The 19,689-nt window shown below is 45.0% G+C and overlaps 1 long non-coding RNA gene across 1 annotated transcript; it reads left to right on the top strand.

The window, feature by feature from the left end:
• The first annotated feature begins 5,552 nt into the window (after positions 1–5,552).
• Positions 5,553–14,192, top strand: LOC139052601 (uncharacterized). Its single transcript, XR_011509978.1, has 4 exons — positions 5,553–5,969; positions 8,341–8,445; positions 11,169–11,304; positions 14,084–14,192. It is a non-coding gene; the product is annotated as an uncharacterized lncRNA (long non-coding RNA).
• The last annotated feature ends 5,497 nt before the right edge of the window (positions 14,193–19,689 follow it).

Genomic DNA, 19,689 nt, shown 5'->3' with positions numbered 1-19,689 from the left:
CGCGCGATCTGTTGTCTCTATTAGCAGTGTCATTGGCGCAGCACATGATTTTACGCACTCTGCAGGAGGAAACGTGACTAGCGGTATAATTCAGCACTACACGAATACTGAGGGAGAACAAGTGGATCGCAGAGTATGATGACGCGCTGGAACACCGTAGAAAACTGCATAGTTTCAGTACCTGCGCACTTGACCGCGCGACCGTGGGAGCAAGCAGACGAAGGGGAAGTACATCTCTATTGTTTCGGTTCGAAGTAAAACAAAAAAACTTGCAGACAATCCTTTTGTGTGTTTTATTATATCTCTAAAATTCAATTCGTCAGTTCAAGCAACAGATGTCTTGAATAATTCTTTAGGTCAGGCGTCACCCCGAGCGACGTCGCAATGCGGACACGACTACTTAGGCGCAGGGGCACGATTCCGTCACCGTCCGGCTTGGAGCGCGGCGGCTGCCATGAGAAGGACAAATGGCGTTAAATTTAAAATTTCAGATATTTCCGTGGCGCGTAGCGATGTAATGTCTTGCAGACACAATCGTTATCGCGCAATGTATGCTCTGCGCATGTTAGCTCAAGATAACCAGACCTGGTGAGGGGCCCTTTAATGGCGAAGGTTAAGCGCACTAAAATTTCTTTCTAGGCTGCTAAAACCCATTCTACTACAGCTTTCCTTGTGTCTCGCTCCGTGATCAGTTTATTTTTGAGCTCTTCGATCGGCTTCACAAGCTCATCCTGACTATCCTCCATTTTCTTTAGTTTAACATTTACACCACAGTCTCTATCAACGACTCCATATCCTCTCCATTCTCATCCTTCCCTTAGTCTACCGTAAGGGGGGCCGCGCAAGCTGGACGCTCTACCGTCTTTCTTGCCATATCTTGCACTTGGCTTTTTCTAATGAAAGCAGTGAACCATTCAGAGCACGTACCTACAAGAAAAGTCCAGTACGCCTAGAGCCTAAACGCTTACTATGTCATGAAACATTTTCTAGAAATATTGGAAACGCCACAAATGCCGCATAAACTTAAGGTGTGGCATGCATTCGAACGTGTTCAAACATGTGGCCGCACTCAGACTGTGCTGTCAAAGCAATATTTCCGATACAACTAACCACACATTAAACAACCGCACTAAAAGCACATCTAATTGTCTTCCAACATCCAGCCTTCTATTCAAATGTTGACGAGATTTGCCATCCCTAACAGTTACACGTGTTAAAATACGCGGCATGAAAGCACGCTCTATCCTTCAAAACGTTATATATCCGAAACGCCCACGCGGGCACGAAAAAAAAAAAGGTTTAAGAAGCTAACAGCGGACCGCCTGGGCGCTTCTACGTACTAAATTAAAGGCTAAAAGCATCGGCAAATCCTAAAAAAAAGAAGCAAACTCAAAGCACGCACAAAAAAAGCATGTTTTCGTTGCTACCACGGATCCTTGGAAAAACACGCTCATCCGCCACAAAGCATCACCGCTCATGCGTGCATCTCTTACAAAACGCGCATCACGGCCGCAGTGGAACACCCTGATTTTGCTGAGTACAATGTGGCGGGCCACCCCTAGCCACTAAAAAATTCAGAAGACCTTTGGGCTTCCCGCGCCGCAGATATTTGAGGTCAGTACTTGCCGCATACGAGGAAGATACTGTGTGACTAGGCCACCTCTGCGGGGAGAAGCAGGAGAAATTTGTGGTTCGCTTAGGAAATCGATGATCGTCGTGCTATTCAAAGCGTGACGGCAAATTTTCTGCACTAGAAGTTTTCAAAACCATAAATTTCCAGTAAAGCAGAATGCCTCCATTAGAACTTTACTGCAGTACAAATTACTATAGAAACCAAACGCCAGTCTGAATTACTATAATAAATGTGGTTGGCTTCTCCAAGCACGTCTGTTTACTATGGTCAAGAACATTCCAAATAAAAATTTTCTCATATGAAGATAAGGCAGTATACGACACGTTCAATGAACTGCTTGTACAGTTACAAATGGATGTCGAGAAGGCCACCAAGGAAATAGTTACGGATTTTGATGCCCCAGGGATGGACGCAAGGTTAGCGCATCTCCTGGAAGCCAAGCGCTCTCTCCTCGAGAGATGGAAGACACAAAGACTCAATCGCAGGCTACGGAAAAAGATCGCGAAGCTCAATAAACTCATTGAGGAGCATTGCTAAGAACTTAATAAACAGCAATGGAGAGACGCCTGCTCGGCAGCGGATGGAAAAATGCGCAAAGGAGGCAAATGGACCCTCTTCAAACATCTTTTAGACGATGGACAATCCAAATGTAATCATAGACTAGTCATAGACCGATTAATTATTAAGGAAAAAATGGAAGGCATCTCAGAGGCCTCCATATTTCGGAAACTAGCGAACAAATACGTTCCCATTGGCCAAAGCCCAGGTTCTCCCCTCCCTCAGTATGAGGGCGCGCCTGCCCCAGAGCTGGACGTCCCCTTCTCGGAAGCTGAGATCAGGGAAGTGCTGCACAATTTAAACGGAAGGTCTGCCCCAGGCCCCGACGGAGTTACAAACCGGCTCTTAAGAAATTTGGACGACAAAGCAATTCAAGCTTTAGTGAAGGAGATAAATGAGGTATGGGAGGAAGGCGCTGTACCGGAGAGTTGGAAGAAGGCCACAGTGGTCTTAATCCCCAAGCCAGGTTGGAGAACCTCCGTCCTATCTCCCTTACTTCTTTCATTAGCAAAGTAGCGGAACATGCAGTGCATAACAGGATATCGAGACATATTGAGCGCAACGAACTATTCCCGTACAATATGGTTGGTTTCAGACCCTTGCTTTCAACGCAGGATGTCATGCTCCTGCTCAAAACACAGATAATCGACTCTCAAAGCAAAGATGTAAAAGGCGTCCTCGCACTGGGTCTATTCAAGGCATTCGATACAATTGCACACGACTATATCCTTCAGGAGATATCGGCCTTAAACTTAGGAGTTAAATTCTTCTCCTTCGTTGCATCCTTCCTCGAGAGCAGGACGGCGGCCATAAAGTTGAGGCAATCAGTCTCGGAATACTTCACACTCGGAAACAGGGATACTCCCCAAGGGGCAGTTATCTCACCCCTTCTGTTTAATATAGCAATGCGCAAGTTGTCGGAAAGCCTTGCAGCAATTCCTTACGTAGGTCATGCATTATATGCTGACGATATTACAATCTGGTGTCCTGGAGGATCGGAGGTTACGGTCGAACAAGCTGTACAGGAGGCGCTGGATGTTACAGAGTCTTTCTTAAAAGGTACGGGACTGGCACTCTCGCCTGGAAAGTCGGAACTCCTGCTGTACAGACAGGCTAGACGAGGCGCTAGGGGACTCACCCCACTCGATCAGGTGCCAATTAGCGTTCGTACCAGAGATGGCCCTATTGGAAAATCCTATTTAAATTCAAACTGGGTTATACAGGTTTAAACTGGTTCTAACAGGGACCTGTTTAGCAACAAACAGGTATAAACAGGACCAGTTTACACATGAACAGGTTTGAACGGGGTCCCGTTTGGCATGCAAACAGGTATAAACTGGACCAGTTTACACACGAACAGGTCTGAACGGGGTCCCGTTTGGCATGCAAACAGGTATAAACTGGACCAGTTTACACACGAACAGGTCTGAACGGGGTCCCGTTTGGCATTCAAACAGGTATAAACTGGACCAGTTTACACACGAACAGGTCTGAACGGGGTCCCGTTTGGCATGCAAGCAGGGATAGGCATGACCAGTTCACGCAGAAATGGGTCTTAACAGGAGCCCTGTTTGCAACTAAACTGGCTTTTACTGGACGCAGTGGCACCATATAGGGTCGCCTGTTTGTCACAAAAGCTGGTTTAATCTGGAGCTTTGTGGCAACTATACTGGATGGCATCATGCATACCAGTTTAATGCTTGAATATAACTGGGGAGGAGCTTTTTTATTGTTCGACATCCTGACAATTTAACCCCTAGTGCTAAATTGGGCCATTATCAAGCTCTACAGAAATTGCGTGAACACCTCGGAACATTCACAGACCAAACTGCGATATGATAGCTGCGAATTTCAAACCGATTCCCGGTCGTGCCCAGTTGAAAAAGACAACAGGAATTCCTGCTGCAAATACAGAAATTTCTGTTGTACGACAGAAGTTCCTAACGTTTCTGTAGCTGCGACAGACATTTCTGGCGTTACGACAGCAATTCTGACGTCGCAACAGAAACATTCGGTCGCGACGGCCAAGAGTTCTGAAGTCGCAACAGAAGCACTTTCCGTTGCGGCCCTTTAAAATGTCAGCTTCGCATCGGTGGTGTACACTGCACTTTTCTCTTGCGCGGTATTCAATCGTGCTTCTCTGAAGCCGGCAATACTGATAGCACCGACACCGGTATTAAAGTCGACGTGGCGAATTGTTATAATTGTGCCGTGACGACGCGGCACCAGCAACGCGCTACCGGCCTCCTCAAAATCGGCCGCTGATAAAAATCATACCATCTGCGGGAATGGCTGCGTATCCGCTTTGTTTTATTTGGTAAGATGGGGCACACAGTCCTGTGGACTTACATGTGCGGTTACACTGACACATTAGTTAATTTCCCAGAAATATTGCACAAGCTTATGCGAAGCGGAAAAGAAGTTTTGGATTGTTTCACAAAGTTGCGTGAAAAGCTTTCTCGCTCGGGTCTCATTAATCTGGTACAGCGCTGCCGTGAGAAGCCAGTATACTGTCCGGATCAAGACTCACCCACGAGTGTTTATGTAGCTATTTTGCATTGAACGCACGAATTATATGCGAGCTCAAAAGTGTAAAGAGCAAGAGACAACTGTCGAAATTAGCAGTAAAAACCTTCAGTGTCCCCGGTCACCGTTGTCTATTTCTGAATTTCTTATTAAATATGGATATCGTTACAGCAAAATTGATGTTCTAGCATTCCACGATGTACCTGGCGATGGTAACAACACTTTTGCGCATATAGAGATACGGCAGTTGACGCGACCGGTGAAGTGAAAGCGCATCTTGGCGTTTAAAATCTAAATGTAAGCAGCAACCCAGAGAGAGATTTATATTGCTAGCCTAGTCCAGGTATGGGCGTGTTTGGCGTGGTGCGGTGGTAAGATGCTTGTCTCGGAATCGTGAGGTCCGCAGTTCGAATCCTGCGCGAAAGCTTTTTTTTTTCTGCTTTCTTTTTTGTATTAATTTTTCTTATCCTTAAAGAGGTCTCTGTCAATTTTTAATCAAATATATTGATCAGAAGCTACAGAATTTTCGACTGCAAGACGTCACACTACAGATAACAGAACGACAGTCACAACGTCCCAAAATACGACAGACTGAAAATTTCCTGTTGTGTTATTCAAGTGGGTGAGACGTCTATACGGCGTATACGCACATTGCCGTCCTTTCTATTAAAAGCAACGTTGCTGAAACACGTCGTACAAGACGCTGTACGACTCGGATAACATCGAAATACAACGCCGTCACCATCCATGAGATCACCGAAAGCACGGTCGCTTTCGGTGGCGGCCTACAGATGGCAGCACAGGTAGCGCCGGTAATGTTACAGGTGATATTATTTTGCCGTCTTCAGCCTTAGCTACATGTGAGTGCGCGCTGCATTGACGCCGTCCGATGCAGTTGTTTAATTGTGTGTACGCTGTGCCGAGAGTAATTGTGGTGCATTTTGTATTCATTGAGAATCACAAAACCCCTGGGACCGCGTAATGTAGCCCGCAGTATCCTTCGTGTGGTGCGCCGATGTCGAAGGTATGAGCCTTCGCCACTTTCTTTGTTCCCGGCTCACGAAAAGGATCTCCTCCTCAGGCACTCTCGCATCGTATCACACTGTACGGAAGAATTTGGTGAAAATTGTGCTCTTACGTCCTGTAGTTGATCCGCAATTCAACAGTGTGTGCGCCGGAAGGACCGTTGGTGCAGTCGATGCCGCGGCACCTGTGACGCTAAAAGGAGCGTTTTCCGAGTACGCCTAGAAAGGTAAGTCCGGCGCTTGCGCGCATTCTTCCTGTCTATGGTTCGTGAAGTGTGCGTTCTTGTACGTATCGCAAGATCCGTACAACAACCGAATCCGAATGAGTAAAGCAGCAAGAATTATAAATGTGCTTTTCAAATGGTTGTTCTTCATGTCGCAGTGCACATTTAGCAAAAAGTTCCATGGAAATTGCCCTAAAACGTATTCATGTTATCAACAGCTCTATCTGTGGTTTATTTACTTTCACCTATGAAGCACGCTAGCGCGGGTGGTTCTTTGATCTAAATGGGCACAAAAATTCAAGCAAAGAAAGTTACTGTTTGTGTACATAATTTTTCATTGAGAAATGGTATAGGCATTTCCAGAAGTAGTACGTCGATGTGGTAGTTCTGAACTTAGTGTCACACATTACTTCCCCCCTCTTCTTTGGCTTCTGGATTGGGTTGGCGCGGCTCGCTACGTGCTTGCGCGCGCTTTTCCGAGCGCAGATTGATGTGCGCCTGGTTTCTGCACTAGGCTGTTATGCGACCGCTTTTTCGAGCGCAGATTGATGTGAGCCTGGTTTCTGCACTAGGCTTTTGCACGATCGCCTGCTTTTTGCACTGGGCTTTCAAAAGGCGAAGTGAGCGTCGCTTACTGCGGAAGTGCAGCGCCGCGGGCCTACCGTGTATGGAAGCGCGCAGCAATGCCGGGAAACATTCATACAAAAGCAAAGGGTCAGAAAAGTGCGCTTTATTTTCCATTACTATGTCACACTGGGTAGCGCCGTGCGATCGCTTCTAATAAACGCAGAAACGAGTCCTTGCAGCGCATGTGCCCATTAATCGATGCCCACCATAGCCATATCAGGTGCGACTCGAGAAGCTGTAGAGTCACCCTGTAGCCGGCGGAGTCGAGGTAGCGCTTCACCTTCTGCCAGTAGCTTTCGATTTTCTGGGTGTGAGCGCCCGTGATTGGGTCTACAAAGTTTATGCTGTGGTTAACAGCCTCCCATTGCAAATTCAGTCTTGCTCCGTTAGCCCCCACCAAGTTCGGGATGCAGTTGTATGCGGCCGATTCATCACTGTGGATGGTGGTTCCCGGTTCAACGTTGGCTGCAATAATGGGGCCTAGCGTCGCCGCGTCTCGTCGGTCGGCCTTGAATAGTCGGAGCTCCCCGGTGGTCACGCAGATCATGCCGAATACCCATGGTCCACGATCTGCAATGCCGCCGTAATTTTGGCGGCTCGGCGGAACCTTGTCGCCCGTCATCAGGCGGCCTCGATTGTATTTTCGCTTGCCGCGAAGGAGGCATTCATCAATTTGCACAATCCTCCCGGGGCCACCGAGTGGGGGTCGCGCCAGCAGCTCGTCCCGCACGACCTCACGAGCGTAGTTTCTCCAGCCGGCGATGACATGGTCCGACAGATTAAGCAAGTCGCCGGTCATCTCCTTCATGAGCCACGTGCCTATGTTTTTGCTCACGCAGTACGTGAGCCAAATCACTTGCCGCCTGCAGTAAGCGACGCTCACTTCGCCTTTTGAAAGCCCAGTGCAAAAAGCAGGCGATCGTGCAAAAGCCTAGTGCAGAAACGAGGCTCACATCAATCTGCGCTCGAAAAAGCGATTGCATAACAGCCTAGTGCAAAAACCAGGCGCACACCAATCTGCGCTCGGAAAAGCGCGCGCAAGCACGTAGCGAGCCGCGCCAATCCAATCCAGAAGCCAAAGAAGAGGGGGGAAGTAATGTGTGACACTAAGTTCAGAACTACCCGTCGATGTGTCGTCTTCACAGCTAACAGCTGCGCGAGATAGCACGCGATTTCTTCGTCGACGCATGGCCAGATTTTCAGCTTGTATGGAAATTCTTCTGTTTATAGAGTGTCGTCAGATGACGTGTATTAGTGTCCTGTGTGTTTTCGTGTACTTGTAAAGGGTTCCGATCTTGCAGAGAAGCCGAAATTACAAAAGCAATGTTTCTTTTTAATCGAAAAATCTTTCTCTTTTCTGTATTGTCTCTCCAGAAACAGAGGTGGTCTGTTGTAATTTTGAGCGCATCGTCCTTTGGGAGCAGTGCTTTGTTGCGCCGCATAAACAAATTAGGTTTTGGAACGCTTTTCATGTCCTAAGGAATTTTTCGATAGTACAATTCACATTTCACGTTATACAGCTGTACGTTTGTGTGAACCTTTTCATAGTAGATTCATGTTTGCTACAGTTCGATTTACGTGTTATTTAACCGCCTGTGATGTTACGGTCAGATATTTGCACAACCAGTTGCAGCTTCATGTAACTGGTTGTATGAGACTTTTTTCAAAATATGACGTGATCTTTTTATATCACAAGTTTGCAGTTTCAGCAGGGATTACAATAAATTAAGCATTTATTATTGTTTAGGGATGGCAAGATTTTTTGAACCAGAGGCACCTCCACATATGCACCTGCGGCACTTCTGCAGCCTCAACAGCACGGCAAAGTACCTGATATGCATGCTGTGACAAGGTGTGTGCAAAGCAGTCGCTGTCACTTACACGAGCTACAGATTTTGTTTGTATCATCCATGTTTGGAAACTCTCCTGAATTTTTCGTGGGTTTACAAATGTGGGCTCATTTTACAATTTTTTCAATGTCACTTTAGAAAGACAATGAAGTTGTGTTGGTTAAGATGTTTTAAAGCTGTTGAGAGATTAAGGGCATGACATTGTTAAAATGCATGTAAAAAATTAATTGTAATGGTACTTGTACTGGTTTATTATTAGCAATGCAATATCTCTAACAAGAGCATCAGAGGGGCACTTGCTTTAGGGAAGTTTGGTCAGATAAATTCATGAAGCAGCGTAAAGCGGCAGCAGCAAGCACGCTGAGAAAGCTCTGTAATCTAAAAAAAAAACAAAGTTGTCAGTTACTGGTTTCAAGTTCGCTGCTGCTTTTTGTGCTGCACGACAAGTTAAATAATGGTTCATAATGTGTGCGTGATGTGATAGTTCTGCGCAAACACACGAGGTGGAGAGAAGTAATTATTCAAGGGAAAATCAGACATCCGCCCGCTCGTAGCATTTGCTACAAAGGAAACCCATATGTGTTCCTCAAAAGGAAAGCCGCACAGTTGAAGAAAAATTCGTCCTGGTCCGGGACTCGAACCCGGGACTACCACCTTTCCGAGGCAGCCACTCTACCATCTGAGATAACCAGGTGGCTAGCACATGGCAGGGCGAAGTCGAATTAGTTGACAACACGAAGCAAAGGCAAGGGTTTGACGTAATATTTTTTTCCCTTTTATTAATTACCTCTCTACACCTTGCGCGTTTCCGCAGAACTATTACGTCAGACCCTTGCCTTTGCTTCATGTTGTCGACAAATTCGCCCGGCCATCTGCTAGCCGCCTGGTTATCTTAGATTGCAAAGTGGCTGTCCCGGAAAGACGGCGGTCCCGGGTTTGAGTCCCGGACCTGGACGGTTTCTTTTTTTCAGCTGTGAGGCTTTCCTTTGGAGGAATCCGTACGGGTTTCTTTTGTAGCAATTGCTACGAGTGGGTGGATGTGCGATTTTCCCTTTATTAATAATGTGTGTGTGTATGCAACAATGGGGGTGCTGAGAGCAAGCTTTAAAATAATGTGTGCTATGTCCCCAACAAAGAATTTAGTGTGTGCAGCATTTTTACAAAATATTATGTTCACAGGTTGGCAGGTATGACATAATGTACAACGATATTGTACAACACTTTTGCTGTAGATGCCATATTCATAACGTTCATTTTCTGTCTACTTGAATCGTATATTTAGAATTTGGCCCACCTTCAGTTTGATCAAGTTACATAGGTAGCCCCCTCTGAGGTAAATATAATTAGGGGCTATTGTAGATAAGCATGATATACCTACTCACTGTATTGTGACATATTTTTAGGGACTGTGTTGTGAGGCATGCATATCCTTTTACCTGTATGTCTTGCTGCCGGTTGCCCGACAAAAGCATAAATGCTCTGCCCACCTTTATTATTATGCTTTCATGTAGACTTCTAACATCTGTGCCCACATAGACTCCATGTTCTTAATTACATTTTTCTAAGTATTCACTGTTGTGCATTACATTATTGTGTTACATTACTGTGCATTACATGCTTTTCTTTGTTTTATTTGGGAGGGGGTACTCATTTCTATAATATTACAGAGAATAGGACTTCAAAACAAAAAGCCACGAAAGGTGGCTTCAAAGTGTATGATGCTTGGAATTCTACATTCCATCCCCTAAAGCGCTACCAGTAGTAAAACATTCCTAATTGCCTTTTTTATAAGCTAGCTGCCAGATACATAGTCCCATTATGAGAGCATGTTATTTTTCTTTCTTTGGTCTGACTTGTTTTGTTGAACGTTCTCCTGGTTAGTTCAGAATTTGTTTTCTTGCCACCTCATGCAATACTCCAACTGGAGCCTATGAGCTATGTGTATAATAAATAACTAAATTCCTAAAGCATGCAACAAACCATGCAGCATAGCATTTAAATGTTGCCAGTTTATAATGCTTCTTGAGTGCAGCGCAGCATGGAGCTTGAGGCTGATCTCTTCAGATGTAAAAAAAAATTGCAGGTTATGAAAATGTGGTCCTACAAACTGCTGGTTACGCATGTCAGTCAGCCTGTTGCAGTGGTCACAAGTGAGAATGTAACCAAAAGCTGGGCGTGCTCGGCCATTTTGCATATGGCACAGGATAAAGCTTCACCTCTGCTATTGCTTCTCTTATAATAATGGCCTTCGAGTATACATGCCGAGTTATGCTTCTGGGGACACTTATTAGTTAACCTTATCAGGTAATACCATTAGCCTTATGGGTGCTGTAATGTTGCAGTGCCTGCAGGATGGCCAGCATTACAATACACATTAAAATTATTGTACAAGTCATGCAATGGTATCGGGATTGGCCCACCAAGTGACACCCTTTAATTACACTATACCTGGGATCAGCCCAGCTCACTCAGTCAGGGAGACATCCATGCATAAGGGGAGGGGTATAGCAAATAGAGGGAGTTCAATTAATCTTTCTCACATAGATAGCTCATACATATAATCTTTCTTAAATTGCATTCTTTGTTGCTCAAAGTGAAGTTACTTATGTGCATAATGTCAGCATTTCGATTCTATTTATGCCTAACGAAAGTTGCTTTGTTCAGTGTCACTTTTTGTATTGTTTCGCTTGTGATTCTAAGCTCAGTTGTTTTATAACTGCTATAGGTATGGCTGGACCTGGAGAAGAAGTGTAAGCAGACCATGCTATGTTGCTGATCTGCGCTGATCTCCACATCCAAGTTGGTCCCGCGACAGTTGGGTGCCATTGTGCCTTGCTTCATTGACAAGGTGATATAATATGGTGAGCTTGTACTTCAATATCAGTATTGAAAATTATGTTAAGGAAAAAAGGCAAGGATTGGTCTTTATGATAGATACACTCATGTTCTTTCTTTAAGGTGTTCTTTTGACACTGTTCTGCATGGACATATTTTTAGAGAATTATAACAGTCCTTTATTGCAAAGTGCCATGGCGCTAGTTTATGCGTTAAAGTAGCACTCTTTCACCAAAAAAAGCCGTATTTAGCACACAGTTCACAAGGAAAGAAAGGAGGCAACAGGACAGAGTGCTACTAACAGTTCAGTATTATAGCTCGCACAGTAATATTGTGCAAAAGGTGAAAGGGGGAGAATAGATCTGAATACATATTGTTCGCACAGAAACGAAAAGGACGCATCACGTGGTGAGTGTGACACTTGTTTTACAATGATAAGAAGCAGTCTCACTGTCTAGTAATTCTCTGTATGGGGAGCTAGTGCTAGGTTCCTCGTTATACATATAAGAAAAGCCTCAGATATCTCTCCAGTGCTTTTGTCTTTATATTTTGTCACGATCAAGCAGCTTTCAAACATAGGTGCATGTGCACCGAGAGTAGTGCACTACCACTGCTAACTGACCCTCGCATCAAGTTTGCTTGGTCACGCTGCCAGTCATTTATACATTGGCCGGTTTATCCGATGTAGCCTCTACTGCATGAAATGGTATGTGATAGACACTGCACCTGTGTACTGGTACGTGCTTTCTTACATTATTTTTTTCAGAGATAGTGATGCAGGCCTTTTCATTATTTACATGCCTACACAACAAACCACGCATTATCTGTGATTAGAAAGAATTGTAGGAAAATCTAGCATGAGGCAACTGTTCTCAGCACGAAACAAACTTGATTCGTTGGTTTTCATTCATTATTGCGATCACACTAAGGCAGACAAGCTTGTAGGCTGTGCTTCTGCAATTCGTACAGCACACTGACAGCACTGGTGTGGGCCTAATCTGTGGGCTGACTGATGGCACCTTCTACGGCGCAGACCACTTGTGTTGGGCGAGCCACCAATGTTGACGTTTGTTCCCTTGTGCAAAACAGCAGTCCTAGGTTTAGAGTAGTTGTAGGAAGACAAGGTAAACATAACTTCCATGGCTTGAGTGGGCTCATTTCTCTTGGGGCATCTAGCTTTTTTTCTTGCAACTGTGCAGAGGTGCTTCCCTAGAGTCAGCGTGAAAATGGCATAGAGTTGTGCATTCGGGAACTCCTGAAGAATGATCTGCCGTAGTTAGGGCCTTGCGAAAATGCACTGTCTACCAAGTGGTAGGAGGTGCATTATTCAGCCACTAATTTCCTGTTGGCATTATTGCACTCGTGCTGTCAGTAATTTCTTGGCTTGCCGAATTATCTTGAGGCCCCACGCTGATGATGCTACCGATGTCTTCATGTGCAGATTTTCAGGATGAGGTTTTTGCTTTGCAAATGTTGTTGAAAGGTAGGTGGTGCTTACAGATAGCTATTCTAAATATTAGTGAAATGAATTGGCCCATCTTGCTTCGTCAAACATCGTCACGCCGACATCAGTTGCACAAACAAAAAACCTGGCCTACTTGCAGCGTCGTGCACGAAGAAACAAACAAATCAGTTGCTGGATTGTCTTGACATCGCATACTAAGCTGAGACCAGAACTGCTGTAGCTACAAACCAGGCAGAAACGATGATGATGAGCAGGGATTCGCAGTAGCGCCACTTCGTGGGGCACCAAGGAGGCTCCGTTCAAAACAAAAATGGCGTTCAGCAAGTAGAACCATGCAACGGTCAGAGTCGGTGCATGGTGCTCTCGATCAAGTTGGCTCAAGGAGTGTCTGAAAAATCAGACGAGAGGTTGCAAGGCGTCCGAATATTCGGAAGTTGTTATACATTATGGTCCATGAGGAGAATGGCAGTGCCGTGAAGCAGACCAAGTAATCATGTCCGGAAAATCAGTCGGCGACTGTACCTATACCTATGTGTCTATGTATACCTAGGTGCAACAGTGTTTGCTATGATCTGTGCCAGAATTGCTGTTGCCCGTAGATGCCCAACATGTACGGTGTCAAATTGTAAAATACCTTGCAAAAGTGATCTACGGAAAAATACCGCTTCTGCTATATTTGGCTTTTGCAAGAAATTTAGCGGCTGCTGGCACCTACCTTAAAAGGCTTTATACGGTCTTCGCATGGCCAGGGCCTTGTACTTTTGTAAGTTTGCTTATCTCGAAATTTACCCCAGTTTTTATAACTTCAATTTGGCAGGATACCTAGTCTCCTTTAACGTGTACCCAATAGACCCTACATAGGGGTTTTGGCATTTCCCTGCCATCTAAATGCCGCCATTGTGGCCGGGATTCAATCCCGTGCCCTCTGCCTGAGCAGCGCAATGTCAAAGCCAGTACACTACGGTATTTTGCTGGCAGAAGGGTTTAGTTTCTGAATAATTTATTATCTCAACCTGTCGGTGTTGTTTTTAAAGGTATTTCATGTTTGTATTCTGTTGCTTCAATACTAGTAATTATTGTTAATCAAACGATGTGTCCATCTTTTCCTATAAGACTTGCTTCAATCGCCTGCTAATTATGACAGCTTATTCTCCCACAGTAATCCATGTTCCCTTGAAACATAGGCAGTGCATGAAACCACATATTTTTCAATAAGATTTATTCATTATCTTCTATGACCGGAATGCTGAACCTTTCATATCTGTGAAAACATAGGCGAATTTGCCTATGTGCTAACCTGTTGCATGAGTCAAGATAAATTATTGGCTTTACTTTTTCAGGTGGCCTGCTCGCTCTCACCCAAGCAACCCACTCCAGCGGTCTTCTCTCGGCAGACTGGATGCATCGAAATACCGTTTGAAGGTCCAATAAACAGTGCTTGGGACATTTATGACATGCTTTTATTTAAGCCGGAGGACTTCAGGCTTAATGAAAGCTCAAGTGGGTGTACAGAAATACCTACGTAAAGTATACCTGTCTTTTTCACTTACAAGTACATGCCAATACTTTGCCTGACATTTTTCACCCCAAAATTACGCTATACTGTGGATTTGTGAACAAACCATTACAGCAAAAAGCACTGCATTAAGACGAGTACAAGTAATCAAACATATACTAAACTTGCAAGAATTACATTTGCATACTTGTAGTAAATATGAAAATGAGGTACAGTCTTCTTCAGGGTGCATTTTCTTGTAGGTCATACATAGAGAACGTACTCGTGGGTCATACAAAACTTGTTCATGATTTATCACATCGGTGTTGGTAGTGCTAATCAATTTATGCCGAAAATTGTGTTCATCTTCGTATCAAGCAATGTACCAGGCAAACCTACATATGAAAGTGGCGTTCTTGTTGCGAACCTAATGCAGATCTACTTTTCTTCAATGCTGATCGCAAATACACAAGTGTACAAAATAGGTGTAAAGAGTAAATTATATTAAGCAACATCAATCCATTCTGAAAGGACCTGGTATGAATGCAGCAAAAAATAGGTCTGAACAGGGGCAAACAGGTCTGGGTTAGATAGGACGGGATTAAACGGGTCAGGACTAAACGGGATTAAACGGGTCAGGATTAAACAGGATTTAAACGGGTCAGGATTAAACAGGATTTAAACGGGTCAAGTTTAAACAGGATTTAAACGGGTCAGGTTTAAACAGGAACAAACGGGATTTAAACGGGTCAGGACTGAACAGGATCAAACGGGGTCCCGTTCCATAACCCTATTTGATGAAACCCGTTTGAAAACAAATAGGATTTTCTAGTAGGGGGGCACACCATCCCGAGAGTAGAATCTATCAAAATACTAGGGCTTTCAATAAACTCAAAGGGTTGCAACGCTAAGACTATAGCCCAACTCACCACGAAAACTGAAAACATTATTAGATTAATCTTGAGAGTGTCCAACAAGAAAGGTGGCATAGGCGAGGATATACTCCTTAGGGCTCACCATGCTTTCCTCATCAGCCATGTCATTTACATAGTCGCAGTCCTCAATTGGACGAAAACAGAAATGGATAAATTGGACACGCTTATGCGCAAAAGTATCAAAAAGGTGATCGGCGTGCCAATCACGGCTAGCACAGAGAAACTCATGGCATTGAGAGTACACAACACAACTTCGGAATTAATAGAAGCACAAAGATCAGCACAAATTATTAGATTATCAAACTCCAAAGCAGGCAGAAGACTTCTGGATGCGGCAGGCCTCCGTCCTAGCTTAAATCAGGAAAATATCACGCAACTTGATGTTCAGACAAGGAACTCCTTTATTGTAGACTCTTTTCCAAGAAATGTCCACCCCCAACACAATAAAGGTCGAAGGTTAGCGAGGGCTAGAACTTTCTTAAAGAACATATCCGGAACGGAGACCTTTGTTGACGCGGCGCGACACGCCAGTGCCAACAAGTTCTCCGTAGCCATAGTCAATGACAGGGAAGAACTCCTCTCGGCAGCCTCGCTGAAAATCTCCTCGGTCGATGTGGCGGAACAGGCTGCTATAGCTCTCGGATTACTGGACTCAAAACGCACTACTGTGTACACGGACTCCCGAGCAGCCGTTGAAGCGTTCGCGTCGGGATTGATAGCCAAAGAAGCAGCCAGGATTCTAAACGGCAAACACCCCTCTGACGTTGTTCACCACATAGTCTGGTTCCCAGCTCACATGGGACCAGACGTATTACCGGGTCACCTGAACCCCAATGAGATAGCCCACGACCGTGCGCGAGGTTTCGTATGCCGCGACGGGATGGTGTCTCGCGTGAGTTCGGGAGAGCTCTTCCACAGTGATCCACTGGTTACCTTTCATGAAATCACCTCTCATTACAGAGGAAATAGGCAGAGTTTTCCTTTCCCCCATCATAAGCTTAACAGGCCACAAGCTAGCACGCTTCGCATGCTCCAGACGGCGTCCTACCCCTCTAGGGGCTTTTTGAACAAGCTCCACCCGGACATCGATCTACTCTGCCCAGATTGCGGCACTGAATTTAGCTCATTAAATCACATGCTCTGGCAGTGCCCTGTGTTACAAGATTTTAATACAGAAGAAGACTGGACGAAGGCCATCACAGACCCGAGACAGGACGTCCAGCTCCTGGCTGTCCAGAGGGCCCGTGAACGAGCGGAGAGGCATGGCCTCTCTGTTCCGACATGGGACTAGCCAGCGGCTGGGTAGGGACCTACAGGCCCCCGCTTAGCTCCTCAGGACCCCAATAAAGTCGTTAGCTGCTGCTGCTCATATAGGCAAATACCGATAAACAGGTAACACGGGAATCGAAAAATAGGCGCCATATGCGCAAACAAATGATCAAAACTTTCGAATGCGGCGCGCAAGCGACACGGACATCTATGAGAGAACAGAGGAATATGCAGGAAGCAGATTATTTCGCAAGGCCACTAGTTGGCGCGACATACCTAGGGCACCATCAGTAGGGTTTGGTCAAATAGAGGCGAGATCAGATTCCTCTGCCTAAACATAGTTTTATCGTGCAAACATTGTTTTCAACGCAAGAATAAAGGCAAACTGTGCCTTAAAACGATACCTAGATTGAAACAAAGAGGTTTTGTTGGAAAGTAGCGCGGGTATTCAGTTGCGATATCTGTGCACAAAGGCACGCATTTTACAGCCTATGCCACTGCCTCCAAAATTTCCGTGTGCTAGTGGGTCTTCCTCAGACTATCCAAATCGGGCGGAAGAAACGTAATTTCAGATGGAGGAAGGAGACATATGGGGAATAAGCACTGGATCTTGGATGGATGGATGCAAGTTTTGAGCGTCCCCTTTGGAACGGCGCGCTGGGTTGCGCCACCCAGCTCTTGCTACTGTACTGCCTAATGTCCTACCTATGTTAACGAAGAAAAAAAAAAGCAATAAAGAACATGAACATTTACAACAAAAGTTTCTGCCCACCCATTGCGAACTTTGCTTTTGTACGCCTCCGTTTTCCGTCATTTCCCTCCTTTTCTTGCCTCAATCTTCCAATCCCCTCTTACTAAGCTCCATTGCGGGCATGTTTACTTTTCCCCTGCTCTCGCCTAACCAAAGGGGTTCAAGGAGGTCAATGGTGCCTAAATCGACACCTGGGAAATTGTCTTAATATTCTAAAACATGCTCCATCGTTTGCCTAGATTCACCGCAGCGAGCACATGGTTGTTGTTGCTCCTTCTATCTCGCCTTATAGGTGCATGTTCTAAGGCATCCTGATCCCGCTTCGAAAAGCAATTAGCTGCCTTTCGAGTTGTCACAAATTGTTTCTTTCCTGATTTACTTTGTTCCTATTAAATAGTTTCTCATGGCCGGTTTCTTTTCAATTGCTGCCACCCATGAGATTTCTGCCTCTTGCTTTGCGCTTGACGTTTTTGTTGCTGTGTTGCCTACACTACATACCGCCTAATTGCTGGTAAGCGTCCTAGTTCTTTTCCTCCACTGTGAATCAATGTGTTCCTGCACCTCAACGCTCTCAACCTCTACACTCTCCCGGCCCATTTACTTTCTTATGTATTCCTCTATCATTCATCATAATCAATTTTACTGTGAGCGTCCCTCACTTGAAAATTAGCCCAGCCCATATCATCCTGCGCAGCTTCATTTGTAGTCTTCCCGTGAGCGCCAAATGCGAGGCGTTCCATTTACCTTTGGTTCCCATCGAGTCCTGATTGTACCGTTGATTTCAAGCAAGCAACCGCATTTCCAAAAGTAAGTCTTGGAACGTTTACACCTTCCGACATACCCCAGACGACCTCGTACCTATTGTATCCCTATAGCGCTTTGTGCTTAATTACGGCTCCATTTCTCTTCCATTTTACTCTTAGTTTTTTTTCCTGTGTTTCCACATATGTATTGCTTTCGTTAATCCATATACCAAGGTATTTATATTCTCTTACCCGAGGTATTTCCTCGCCCGGTATTGCCATCGTCTGTTCCCTGTTTTCATTGAATACCACAGCCACTGATTTTTGAACACAAAACTCCAAACCTATATTCTTGTCTTCCAGTCCACAGATATTAGCCAGACGCTGCAAATCCCTTTGCTTGTTAGCTAGCAACATAATGTCGTCCACATTAGATAAACCTGGAAGCTGCTGCTGTACTACAGTACCCGCCTGTTTGAGATATTAAACACGATATTACTTCCTTCTAGCGCCCTCTCCATCCTCACTATGTACATCATAAACAGCAGTGGGCATAAAGGGCATCCCTGCCTCAGTCCCTTGTTCATACCAACTCTACTTCTCGCTCTCATCCGTTTTCATTCAACGCAAACTGTATTTTATAGGTTAAATCTCTCTCAAAAGCTGTCGACAATCGTCGCCTAAGTCTTCCCCTTCCAGAATATACCACAACATGTTGTGGTCTGCGTTGTCATACGCTCCTGTAATGTCTCAGACGGCCACATATAACGGGCTACTTTGTACTTTCGAAATTCCAGTACACTGAATAAGAGCAAATAAGCTATTATCCAAACTCCTACCTATTCTGAAGTCATTCTGAAGTTCTCCCAATATGCCTTTATTCTCTGCGCGTGCTTGCAGCTTTAACTTGATTGCCTGCATTGCTAGCCTCTATATTACCGATGTAATTGTCGACGATCTGTTCGAGTGAATTCTATCATATACTCTTAAATAAGCCTACCAAAACCCTTGAAATGATTCCTCTATGGCAAGAGTTAACATTGTCGCAGGGAAAGCCCTAATTGGAGCGGCCACACAATAGTGCATCCACAATTACAGCAGCTAGATAAAAATTGTTTTCTCATGAATAGTTACACTAGTGATTTTTGTGGCCGTACTCTGCGGGGCTAAGCTACCTGCCTGCTATATGTCCGTGGATGGCACAAAGTAGGCGCCACTCTCTCATAAAAATACCGACAAGGCTGAGTGAAAAGGTAGCGAGTTCTCAAGCTTTAAAATCGAATACAATTGGCCAGTGTCCATTTTGCTTCCTGTTGAAATGCAGCGTAACTTCTATGGCGAAGCATTAGGTCGAGTTCCACAGACGTCTCTGTGGGGTGGTTAAGGATAGCGTGCGACAGTAGGGGTGGTATGGATCATTAATCAAAGGTAGCCAGGGTAGTGTGTCTTCTCTGTAAAACGTATTTATCAATGGTTATATCAGTTGTATTGCGTGTACCACAACTGAATTGACAAATTACCCACCCATTTTTTGACCAGTACTCGGTAATTTTTGTTTCTTCAGGATTAACTCACTCCGCGCTGGAAATCGGCTATAAGATTATACAGCTGCGGAAGTGAATGCGTTGCTGCTACGTTCGAGGGGGCTGCAAGCCAGCAAGTAAACCCCTAATACTTCCGAAGGGTGTAAGAACTTTCGTATATAGCCTTTGGTGTCTATGATGTACCAGTGCAAGTTTGACTAACCTATGTG

Source organism: Dermacentor albipictus, unplaced genomic scaffold, assembly GCF_038994185.2.
Source record: "Dermacentor albipictus isolate Rhodes 1998 colony unplaced genomic scaffold, USDA_Dalb.pri_finalv2 scaffold_27, whole genome shotgun sequence".
Taxonomy (NCBI): domain Eukaryota; kingdom Metazoa; phylum Arthropoda; class Arachnida; order Ixodida; family Ixodidae; genus Dermacentor; species Dermacentor albipictus.
Note: the sequence above shows the minus strand (reverse complement) of the source record. Positions and strands in the feature narration are given on the sequence as shown.